This window comes from Ascidiella aspersa, chromosome 8 (assembly GCF_963924565.1).
Source record: "Ascidiella aspersa chromosome 8, kaAscAspe10.2, whole genome shotgun sequence".
In the NCBI taxonomy this organism is placed as follows: Eukaryota; Metazoa; Chordata; class Ascidiacea; order Phlebobranchia; family Ascidiidae; genus Ascidiella; species Ascidiella aspersa.
In genome coordinates, this window is record NC_139454.1 from 19,641,774 (window position 1) to 19,654,978 (window position 13,205).

General features: G+C 34.6%; 2 long non-coding RNA genes across 2 annotated transcripts; both read right to left on the reverse strand.

The window, feature by feature from the left end:
- Positions 1 to 2,880, reverse strand: LOC146136746 (uncharacterized). Its single transcript, XR_014501591.1, has 3 exons — positions 2,734 to 2,880; positions 1,369 to 1,435; positions 1 to 599 (listed from the first exon to the last, which is right to left on the reverse strand). It is a non-coding gene; the product is annotated as an uncharacterized LOC146136746 (long non-coding RNA).
- A 7,667-nt stretch (positions 2,881 to 10,547) lies between these two features.
- LOC146136747 (uncharacterized) lies at positions 10,548 to 12,877 on the reverse strand. The gene is made up of 3 exons (XR_014501614.1): positions 12,773 to 12,877; positions 12,392 to 12,446; positions 10,548 to 11,179 (listed from the first exon to the last, which is right to left on the reverse strand). It is a non-coding gene; the product is annotated as an uncharacterized LOC146136747 (long non-coding RNA).
- Between the last annotated feature and the right edge of the window lie 328 nt (positions 12,878 to 13,205).

The window sequence follows — 13,205 nt, forward strand, 5'->3', positions numbered from 1 at the left end:
GCATTAAGCTGTTTAAAGGTGATAAATAGGATAATTTTGAGATGTCCCTAGTCGACGGGTTTGAATTTAAGTATGCTTTCTATCACTTTGTTTCATTTTCGCGTGAAACATGAACGACAAGCTGCAATTAATAAAACCTTAGTTTTTAGACATTATTTTCTATATTGCAATACAAGTGACGCTTATCGTTTGGAATAGCATCTCAATGCAATTTTAGTAGGTAGAATTGGAATGGCAACAAAGTAATTCCGTTAAACAAAAGATGGTAAAGTTATAACTACAATGCATCTTTCAGTAAAACAAATTAAAGTTTCTTTATCGTATTGTTTTTATTCAAGTTGTAGGAACAATAATTTCAATTTGCTACAATCCTGTGATTTATTCATATTAATGGAATCGGTGACTCAATTGCACAAATTGCTTTTTACACTCACTAACAAATCAGAAAACAGAGGAATTTCGTTTTATTGAGGTTGTTCGTAGGTCTTTTCGATGATAGTTGTCTTTTGGCACTCTACGATTTTCGACAAGGGCTTGTCTCACCAATATAACTCCACTGCACAGCCGGTTTGTTTTGCAATAATCGCAAAGCATATTAACTGAAAAAAAAGTTATTGGTTGTGGTTAACCGTGAACTTTTTATAAATTTGTAAAGCTGTATAAACTGGGATTCCATGTTTAAGTATTTTTGTGTTATTATTGTACTACATTATTGTATTCAAACTTCGCTATAAAATTTATAATGGCAGACATATTTTTACAAATTATTGGTTAGGGTAAGGTTTGGGCGACACTGCATTAAAACATGGCGATTTTTAACCTGAAGTATCAATAGCTTCTTATTTAATTAAGTTTTATTTCGTTTTTTTAAATCCGAGCGCTCGACTAACCGCTGGATCACATGTAACCCTTTGGCACTTTTCCATAGAGATAAAGCGGCATAACTGTCTGTACAATGCCTTATACATTTGGCATCACCTCTGGAGAAAGTAGGGTTTCGTAAATGAGTTTATGTTGTTGACGCTGCATTTTTCTGTTTTCAGAAAAAAAAACTTAGTTTTAATTCTTTTTACCAAAAGGCTGATCCCAGTGTGAATTCGTGCACGAATTTTGCTTTAAAAACCTTCGTTTACTTAATATCTTAATCAATATGAATGATTGCCAAAAAGATTTGTTAATAAACATACGAACACCGACATTTCCTTAGGCTTTTTTGGGTTTGCGTTGTATTACTTTTCAAGCTCGGTATTTTGAGGTGTAAAGTTTGTTAACGTTTTACTGACGTAAACAAACAGCCGAATGACGTCAATTACTTAGTGACGTCACACTTAAACTAGACTTTGAGGCGACAAACTGCTGTTTACTCACCATACAGCGACTTCTGTGGTTTACTGCACCTGCCATCGCAGTAACCATTAACTCGGCACGCGTTGCCCTGGAATAAATAGAAAATTAATATGGGAATATGCAACGAAAGATAGACACATACATGTGTTCAACAACTGTAATCTACATGTAGTATGCATTAGCGTATGGCTGTTTCGCGGCTTGCTCCTCTCTGAGCCTGTGTAGCTCAGTTGGTAGAGCGATGGTCCCGGTATGACCTGAGGTCGTGTGTTCTAACCTCCCCGCTAGTTGTTTTTCTACCCTGGCCTTGCTTGTATATGATCGACAGATTCGGTGAGTCTGCGAGGGCTTTGTATACACAATATGTACATATGTTTTTCTTTGTACACTGAAAGTCTACAGCAGGCTAACCGAATCAATCAATCAATTAAGTTACATGTTTGAGCAAAATTCATTTAACAATGTATTTCCTGATGCTACATGAACCGAATTTCTTGCCGTGTACCGTGTACTAGCAGACACATTAATCCGAAAATTGTACAGTGTTTTTATAGGTTTGGCTATTACTATTTATGTTCTGTAGATAGGTTTTAAATTAATGAAACCCGTGTGTTTTAAATATGTTTTGTAAACAATACTAGCCCGTAAAAACAGGGTACATTTTAATTTTTAAAGTGTAGCGTATCCTTTTATTATAAAAAATACAAGCGGACGCGCACACTTCTCTGGCTCCTATACAACAGCATTGTTTGTCAGGCGTTTTTAGATTGTTGCAACCTAAAACAAGAAAAAAAAAATCGGCACACTTTTACAAAATAATAATATCTAAAATGGATAGTGTACATTGGAGCCTCGTATGCTTGGCTGTATGCCATGATTTTATAAAATGTTAATTTTCCAAACTAGAAAAACAGTATCTCCGGGACACTGGTATGTCGTGGCAAACAATTTAAGAATCTTTACATAATCACCATGTATTAAAAATAAAAACAAATAAAAAAGAAGTCGTGAGTTCAAACCTCAACCCACGCAAGTTTTTCTAGCCTAGATTTTTTGCATAAAAATTTGATTCGCTCAATTAAAAAGATGCTCACAATACAATATTGTTAATGAGTAATGTCGTACAGAATGCAAGTCGAAAAAGCAATTTTTCCAAAATAAACAAACTATAAGGGGCGCTACAAGAAAATTTTATATATTCAACATAAAATGGGCTAAACGCGATTTTTAACTCTGTTTACACGTGTTGAACAACAATTTATAAATTTAATTTACTTTGCCTTTACGTACCTTAATTGCTATTAAATTAGTACATACCCAGCGTATTGTTTTACAAGTTAACATTTTTAACTTTTATTTTACAATATTTAAAAAAAGTTACGTTACCTTAATGATACTTGTCATCGCAGCAATAATTATTAAGGAAAAAATCAAATCACACTTCATATTTATTCGTAAACTTTCTCCAGCAAAGCACTTATTGCAAACGCATATACGTTTTGTTTGGAACTATTGAACACTGGCGTCAGTTTGTTGGCAGACTTTAAAGCCACATTTCTGACGTCACTATTGCGGATCAATACAAAGCGCCATTTCCGACCTCGAAGTTTTGTTATTCATCCTCGACGGCAAGAAGTTGTGTATTGGCGCGACAAGCGATGTTATTGTAAGAAAACTGTTTTTGATTACAATTTATCCGAGTATTTTTTGTTCGTGAATTGTCGCATCAATCAAAGCAGTTTTCGTATTATGCACTTCCAAAATAACAACAACAATTAGTGAAATTAAATGAACACCCTTAAAACCCGGGAAGGGCGTCCGCCGTTTTTAATCTATTGACTGTTTCAAGTTTTAGCTGCTGCGTCACAATTTGCTTCATGTTGTTCATTCTGTGTCCATGAAAGTTACCTACTCTGAACTTTTTCAGGGTAGGCCTACAAGATGCCTTCAGTTGCTATACAGAAGTAGGTAGTATTTTGAACGTTTCGAATATCTCATTATAAGAGCTTGATCACAGAATAGCCTATATAGTATATACATTGCTTACGTGTAGGTTTCAGGTGTACCGTAGGATACAGTCTTTACTTGTGCTGAATCCCTGGAGTGCATTAAACCCATACGGTTAGTCTATTGTTTGGCTACGCTTCTCATGGATTTTTTAGATTGGTATTCAGGCATGACGTAACAAAAATACGCCACAACGTGACATCATACAACATTTAGCCCAGTGGTCTCGAAGTGAGCCACTTTGCTCCCCTAGCGAGGGATTTTTAAATTTGGGTGAGGACATTTGTTTCTGAGAGGAATTGGGGAGGACAAATGAATAAAAAAAGTTTTTAATCGGTTATATGCAATGAAAAGCTATTTTTAGCTGTATTGATTGGTTTTATAACAAGTCTATTCGGCCCATAATTTAAGGTAATTGTTTCTTCACAGTTCCAGCTATTTAAGAAACATACACCATATAAAATTATTACGTCATACGTTCAAACGCGTCCGAATTTTGTTACAAACTTGGCTTTTGGTGCAGTTTTGTCTATTGCAGTTTCGCATATTTTTATTTTCATTGACTTTTTTTTTCGTAGATGTGTTTTTCTGTCAAGGTACATCAAAGTAATCAATAAAAAAGACAGAATACTTCGTGTTTTTGCAGGCAGGAATTGACAGTGTTTGTGCTTGTAAGGGAGAAACAGAACAAAAATTGAAAACAACTGATTTACCATCACTTTATAAGTGTTGTTGTAAATACAGCCCTCGTGAGAATGTACAATGAATGACATGAGAAAAAAACCTGATATCACTAAAACAAGTTGGCTAAGCAGAACAAACACAGCTAATATCTGGACTATTTAGTTGAATGTTCAGGAAAACCTGTCTAAAACTGGTGGTATTATAAGCCCAACTTAACCTATATTCGTGGCAACGTCGTTGGCCAGCTTAACATTTGGATAACCACATCTCAAAGGTACAATATTCAAATGTGTGTATTGCGATTTGAGTAGGAAACATTTTTGAATAAACATTTTTGGCATTATGTTATTTAAAGGCGATTAACAAATACAGTAAAACTATAGGGTTTGTGTAAGAGTTTATTTTTGTGGTGGAAGTGAACTGGGCCAGGATGGTCTCACGGGAAACGAACAAAACGTGTGTCTTGCAACTTACAACTTTGTTTACAGAACCGGCAAAACATCTCATCTGCAAGACAAAACAAAGCTGGTTAAGTCGCTGACCAAATAGTTGGACAGAGAATACATACAAAAGTATAGGTGGCATTTTGTGAACGTTTCGTACAAATTTTAAGATAAGTTTGAGGGTTGTAACTAGTCGGAGAATCAATATTAAAGTTGGTAAAGAAGTGGCATTTTGTGACCCCTTTAAAAAAATCTTTAAGATTATTGCTGGAGGTTGTAGCAGTATTGTAAGTACTTAAGTCAGTCATTGACTTGAGTGCATACAAGTAAACTTTTAATGAATTGAATTAAAATTAACTTCAAGTCGTTTCGGTAAAATCTCTGACTCCAGTCGTTTGGTATTATGGCTTAACTTTGATTTAAGTCATCCAGTCCAGTAACTTTAAAATGTAATATTTTTTTTCACATATTGGATAAAATCGGGTAAAACAGTATCGACAAGTGAGAAAATCTCCCTAAACTTACCAAAACCATTTCTTGGTTTGTGGCATTTTGAACCACAGTGGCCTCTATCCCGACACCAAGTATCTGCCTGAAAGAAAAATACCCCGTTCAGTCTTTGTGCTTGCCATTTTAACAAAATATTTTAAAGTTTTGCCTAACAGTTTGAATACCACGTCATTTTGTACACTAGTTTTTCTGTGTGTTTAATTGAAGTAACATCAGCAATTTTTTATTAGATAAGATTTGAGTCGGTGTAAAATACCAATATATCCCATTTTCTGGAATAATTCCGCTTCTATATTTAATAATATTTTATTTTATCTGTGGTGTCTACACGGCACAAAACTTTAACAACTTTAACCAATGAACATCTGAGTAGAAAATAGTACATTACCTCAGCTGTAGTTGCCAGCACAACAAAAACCAGGCACCCAAGGAAAACAGCTCGCTGCATTTTTGTCCGAAAGCTTCAAAAATCTTGTTGTTCTGAAGTCTTACGTTTTCTGGTTTGAGCACAAAGTGATTCTCTTCCAGTTTTAAGGCCCACCAGGGGGATCACTATGACGTCACACTGTCTGAAACAATGCAGCGCGATTAATTGATCAGTTTTCGATCTGTCGCCGGCAAAGTTGTTTACCATTTTCAGTTTGAAATGCCAGCGCAGCAAAAGCTTAATGTCGAGTTATTGCTTCCGGTGATGAATTGTGCGTCTGACGGAAAGCACGTCTACACCTTAAATCACCGAAAAACATGTGGCTGGGAATTTTGTTGTTTCTCGCAGAGAACTTTCCAGTTTCAATCGCGATTGGAATTCTCGCAATCATTGAATGTCTTACAAAGATGTTAAAAAAGCCTTCTGTACCATTAGGTTTCGGTGGTTGTTGAAAAAAACAACCATACTTCATTGAAACTCTTATGTATAATTAAGGTGAAAAATCATGAAAAACAAAGCCGCCCACAAGGCTAGATCACATTGTAATAACCCATGTGTCATTCATGGCTAAGTTGCTAGTCTGTATATTTGTTGTTTTTCACCTGTCTGGTTTGTTTAATAGAATTTTCACACGATTTTTCTCACACCTGCTGTTAAGCAATATGATTTTCGCAATCGGTGTAAGAAGTGTGTTTCAGACATTTAGTTTACATTCAGTTTAAACTTTAAGTTAAGATCAAAATCTGTAATGTTAACGTAAAAGCACGATGGAGGGTAGCCGAATAATTTCACCAAGAAATGAATAGTTTTGCATAAAATAAATACGTCTACCTACACACAAGGATGTCTTCACAAACAAAATGGATAACAACATAAAGTTTCTATGGCAAAGCAAAGCGGGTATTCACCTGTTTGGCTCGTTAGCGCATTGCATCGGATCACTTCCAAACCCAAAAAATATGATTTTGCAAAACACTCATCTGTTTGGAATTATTTTGGAGCTACCAAATACCGGACTCCAGCCATAAAACCGAAATTAAAACAACTTTATCGTCTGAATAAACATACAGTTCGAAATAAGACCAAAATACTATTTCAAGATTGTCGAATAACGTCTAACTAGAAATAAGACGTAAGACGTAACCCCTCAAAATAAGACCTAAATGGCCGAAATGAGGCCTATACACCCTTTTACTTAACCCAATACCCCAACCCTAACTCCACCACTAACCGACCAACTCTGATAGTTTTAACCGTAACCCAACTTTTAACCCCACACATTAACCGTCGTCACTTACTCCTAACAATGACCAAACAATCCGGTACCGAAACATCGACGCCCCTTAGTCTTTTGCTGAATATGCGTATAGTTATACGAAACCGTTAAACGTAAAACTCCCTCGGCAATGTAAGTTTTGACATGGCATTTTTGATCGAAAAAAATTCGGTAGACCTAATTTTACCGCCTACATCCCAACCAGTCCCCCGCCTCTTTATAACGTAGCGTAAGCAGGTATTATTAAGTTTTGATTGGTAAATACAACCATTTATTGCACACATGTTATAAAATACAAAAAACATGACAGAGAAAAAACATAATTATAACAACAATATTAATCGTTTTTGGCCAGAATCCCATTAGATCTGTTTTACATTGCAACCAATCTTTGTTACATTTCTTTTTTCAAATGAAAATGGAATCTAACAGTTCAAATATAAACGTCAGCGAGTGTTTCCTCGCAGTTCATGTTTTACTTGAACGGACACACTTAAGTTCACGAGAGTTTAGCTGGCGTGCAATATCAACGTTTGACCAATTGAAAACCTTTTAAAAAGACTTGTCACAAATATAAAAAGGGTATACGCCAATATATTACAAATTTCGAGGCAATATATTACAATTTCAATTTACAATACAGGAAATATAGCGTTCTGACGACCATTCATTCTTGGTCGTCGAATGGAAAGACTGGAGGGCTTTGTGGGATGTTCAAAGACATTTTCTTTTCGTGTTTTGCTATTTTCTGAACAGACTCTGGCGGCATTACTTGTAACAACCTGCCACCCCTAACGTTACACAGATTCAGTTGTTGGCAGAATCTGCAAAGGACAGCTTCTGTAAGATAAAACAATGCAGAGTAAGTCTATAATAAATGTTACATATGATAACTGTGACCGAAATCCGTCACGCGTTATAACTACGCTAAACAAAAGGGTGCAGTTTTCGCACTACTGATCAATAACACAAAAGAATTATTATTGGCCGAAATATCAATAAATTGACGCACAAAGACCTACCCCTTCCTTCAGGTTTAACGCATTTTGGTGAGTTGCAGTAGCCGCGCATTTGGCAGTAGTTTGTTGCCTGAAAAAGATGCATCGGCTAGCTTTTCTTCTGCGCATTTACAAACTAAAATTCTGCGTTATATAGCTTCGTAGTTTGGATTTTTGTTTGAGGAAACATGCAAAGTTTTAGGGATGACGTTACTAAGTTTCGTCATGATGTGACACCAGAATCGTCATGACGTGACATCATTCTCAAAACAGTTGTTGTTTTTGAGAGAACAAGTGCTTAAATTGCAGCTTAAACCAGTCTAAAAAATTGCGTTTTTTGAAAAAAAAAATTAAATTTAAAGAGTTACATTTGTGATGAATTGTGATTTTGTGTTGTGTATTTTGAAAATAATTGAGTTTTAAAGGGTATAGGTAAGACATTTACCATCAATAATATTTCGCCTATTGCTCGAACTATCAACATTTATGGTTTAATTTACCAAAAAATTTACTTTATAGAGGTTATAAGATTATACGGCGCAACATAGCATAGTACGCATGACGTCGTTTGGCTGAAAACATTTTATTAAAACACAAATTTTTAGTAAAATTCAGTTAAAAATGTATGGTTTTGGGGTCATGGCAAAAAATATAAAGTTTGAGGGGTCATGGCCTGACACCCCCACCCCTGATCGTTGACCTGCTGATGGAAAAACGAGTATATGGAAACGTTTTTTAATAGATACATTTGTGGCATCCATACGATTTTTCCCCATTAAAAACAGTAAAGTATCGCGTTTTAGGTTGGTTTATTGTTTAACTGATGACAAAAGCGTATAGCTGAAACGATATATAGACAAAAAATTAAAAAACAAAGTATTTTAAATAGAAAACGTACTTTACCTCAGCTGTAGTTGCCAGCACAACAAAAATTAGGCACCCAAGTAAAACAATTCGCTGCATTTTTGCTCAAAAGCTTCAAAAATCTTGTTGTTCCGAAATCGTGAGTTTTCTGGTTTGAGCAGAAAGTGTCCCTCGTCCAGCTTAAAAGGCCCACCGCGTGGGTCACTATGACGTCAAAATTGCGGAAACAACGCAGCGCGATTTCCTGGAAATGATTTTCCTTCGATTAGCAGACGAAAATTATCACTTTGCAAGCGCAATTTTAAGTTGAGTGTTAAAATGGCAGTATCTGATTGGGCAAGCATAACGTTGCGTACTATGACAGATTGAACTTCATCGCAATCTAATTAAAGCTTTCAAAGTTTAATAAGTGGAAATATTAAGTTATTTGCAGTAGAATATTCATAGCAAAAAGGTGTTAACGTAACGTTTGTTCTTTTGACTTCATTCCCGAACTGGTCGATCGTGATGTTTAAAAAAGAATTCCAGTTTATCGCAGTCAAACATAAGTAGATCACACCTGTGGTAAAGAAAAGGCCGCAAAAAAGGTTGAGATTCATCGTTCTTTATAAAAGTTACCAACGCAAGCGTGAACTGATAAACCAAAAAAATACACGACGTAAGCAAAAGTTTAAAAAGTCATTTCAATAGACCAGACTTGCGCTGTGTAATCGTATTTAACAAACATCGAAAAACAAGAGCTCAAGCTCATTTTGGTTCGAAAGCTTCAAAAATATTGTTGTTCCGAAGTCGTGAGTTTTCTGGTTTGACAACAAAGTGTCCCTCGTCCAGCTTAAAAGGTCCACCGCGGGGGTCACTATGACGTCAGAATTGCGGAAACAACGCAGCGCGATTTCCTGGGAATGATTTTCCTTCGATTAGGCCGCTACAAACTTGTTTACCACTTTCGAAGCTTGCTGTTGTGTCAAAACATGCGGAAAGCACGTTTTAAATTGCCTTTTTTTTAAATTACAAAACCATGTAAAACTAGATAGGAGTCGATAGCTACATAGAACTAAAACGATCACCTCATAATATTTTAGGTTTTGTGTACCCCAACTAGGCCTCTACGGGTACAGATTCCTAAAACATAAAGTAACTATATGCATACCACTCTAAGTGATATCTGAAAGTTTAAAAGTTTTACGATGCATAGAATACGGGAAACAACAAGATATAACCTGAAAATAAATTTTCGGCCCATATATAAATACTTGAAAATTTCCCCTTCGAAAACAAGTATAAAGCAATCAAGGGTTTCTAAAGGGTTGTTAAAATCCTTTCCATTGGCAACTAAATAATTCTTGTTTTCAATTCTAATTCTGATCTAATTTGTAAATTGCTTTGTGTTTTTTAACAAAAATTCTAGTTTGCATAAAGACGTTTTTAAGTTTTTTGTTCTGAACATACTTTCAGCCATGCAGGTAAATTATTCAGCCTGAAAGCCTGTCTCGGTGTACTAGGTTTGACATTTACATTCCTATCAGTTTTGCTGATAAAACCAAAGTAGCATTTTTGTTGAAAACGAAAGTGCATTTCTTTTTAATTATTGTGAATTGATTACAGATGATTGTAATTCAGATTTTAGTTAGTTTCAATTTTTTGCGAACACGAAATATTTTATTTGAAATATAATCTAGTTTAGAAAACACAAAAAAAAGTAATTTCACTTCTTGTATTGTGCGTAGAAAGCTCCGATTAATATTCTATTCTCAACCCGTGGGCCGGGACCCCAAAATGAGGTCGCCATTTAATTTGGTTGGGTCGCAGACAGGGTTACCAAATTGGTCTTTTTACGGCAAAAATGTAGAAATTTGGAAGATGTTGCACTCGGGGTCACTAAATGAACACATACTAGAAGACCAGATTGGACACCTTAAGACTCAAAAAAATGTAGTAACTTGATTACAGCCAAGCAGTAATACTCAACGCTTAGAATTTCGACGACAAAATATCGCAAGAGTTTTTATTACACAGTATACCGAATAGCAGACGAAAAGTAACACTTTACATGCGTAATTTTAAGTTGAGTGTTAAAATGGCAGTATCTCATTGGGCAAGCATAATGATGCGTGCTATGACTTAACAGATTGAACTTCATCGCAATGTAATTAAAGCTTTCAAAGTTTAATAAGTGGAAATATTAAGTTATTTACAGTAGAATAGTCATAGAAAAAGGTGTTGACGTAACGTTTGTTCTTTTGACTTTGTTACCGAACTGGTCGATCGTGAGTGTTCAAAAAGTAATTCCAGTTTATCGCAGTCAAACATAAGTAGGTCACACCTGTGGTAAAGAAAAGGCCGCGAAAAAGGTTGAGATTCATCGTTCTTTATAAAAGTTACCAACGCAAGCGTGAACTGATAAACCAAAAAAATACACGACGTAAGCAAAAGTTTAAAAAGTCATTTCAATAGAACAGGTCTGCACTGTGTAATCGTATTTAACAAACATCGAAAAACAAGAGCTCCGGCATAATGTAATGTTACTCAATTCCTTTTGGTTCGCTTGCAAGAACCGATAATGCCTTTTCGTTTCTGCACAAGTAGTTTCCTGGTTCGTTGCAGTAACGGCATAAGATGTACGCTGCAACAAAAAATAAACAACCTGTCAATCAAAACTAATAATATAAAATAGCTCCTCCTGTGGTTATTTTCCTTAACAGTGTATAAACAAAGAAAATATCAATTGAAAACCCCTATCTAGATATTTTATTGATAGACAGCACAGCTTTGAGATTTTAAAAGAGAATAAATATGAAAGCTCATACAAAAATAGATATTATTTGGAACGATTCGAATTTTTCTTAAGATAATTATTTGAAGTTGTAGTTAGATGTCGAAACAATATCAAAACTCATATAGCCGTACATAAAAAAAACATTTTTGAACGTTTCGAATAAGTATGTATTTTCGAATAATAATTATTTTATTGATGTTGAAAATGAATAAAGGATTTTTCGAAACTAATGCTACCTACTTCTATATGTGCCTTGATACTCATTCTTCGTCTAAGTTTAAAATCATTCTTGTAAATAAGTCAATGTTGTAATTGTAAATAAGTTTTCAAAATAGTACCGGTAGTAAGAATAATAGTACAGCTTTAACTTAAGTCGTTTAACTTAAACAGCAACTCAAGTCCCAACCCAAGTCTTTAGTTATTTTCTTCCCTTTGTCATATCCAGTTAATTCCAACCCAGGCCATTGGTCTTAATAAATACAATGTGCAACTCATATTTCGTTTCCGAAAGGTATTTTACATAATAAGTACCGTATACTAAACGTACAGCAAAAAATGTGTGCAACATTGAAAGAAATATGCCAAAATAAGAATACAAAAACCGTTCTTCATTAAACAGTTTAAGGTTATTTAGCTGTTATTTTAAAACGAAGTCAAGTCATTAAACAATATTAACATTGGAGCTTAATGGTTGGAGGTTGTAGTAAGACGTAGTAAGAATATCAAAGCCCACACATAATTATTAGCATTTGCGAACGTTATAAATTTAAATTCTTATAAATTTTAATGTAATACTGAAAGTTTTAGCAGTACGTAGAATGAATACCAAATCTCATACAGAAGTAAGTGGCATTTTAAACGTTTCGAATAAATTCTAAGATAATGGCTGGAGGTTGTAGTTAGACGAAGGTAAAATATCAAAGCCCATACTGATAGTAATTCAAGTGTGCTTGTATCAAGTTAATATTTTGTAACACATCTTTATTCTTTCATTCGTAATGTAAACGTCTTGTAAAGCTTGTAAACTAATTCAATAGATTAATCAATTCAGTCACTTACGAATGTCTTTTAGAGCTGCGCAATTTAGCCCACAGTAAGAGTCACAATAATTGTTCTGAAATATAAAAAAATATTATTCGTAACCTGTATAATTTCTCATATAATCTGATAAATACGGTGTCCTGATTTTGACCCAAGTGTTGTTCTCTAAAAAACTTTGTGAAAAACCGCACTAGTTTGATTTAAGTTCTCCATACTCTTTTAGCTTGTAAAAATAACAAATATAATTTCAGAACTAAAATAATCTAATTCCAATTCTTATTTAATTAAAAAAAACTGAAACGCTCTATTTTTAATTTCAATTCAATTTAAAAAAGGTTAAACAAAGTCTAGTTGTCCAAGTTTGTCCTGTACTGGATGATTAAGTTTACGATTTCTTACCGCCGCGTTAGCTCCAACTGCAAGTAGCAAAAGTACAGCGATGATGAGCAGCTTCATTATCTTCTCCTTTCAACAAACAATAAGACCTACAAAGCAACAATACCTAAAGCATATAAAATTATATAATACCATAGCATAGGACCAACGACATGATGAAGTCAAATTCGCATTAATACCCACGACAGAATAAGATCAAATCGTCTGAATAAATCGTAAATTTATCGGAATTAGTCCTAAATTCATCGGAATAAGGCCTAAATTCATCGGAATAAGTCCTAATTTCATCGGAATAAGGCCTAAATTCTTTGGAATAAATCCTAAATTCATCGAAATAAGTCCTAAATTCATCGGAATAAGGTCTAAATTCATCGGAATAAGTCCTAAATTCATCGGAATAAGTCCTAAATTCATCGGAATAAGTCCTAAATTCATC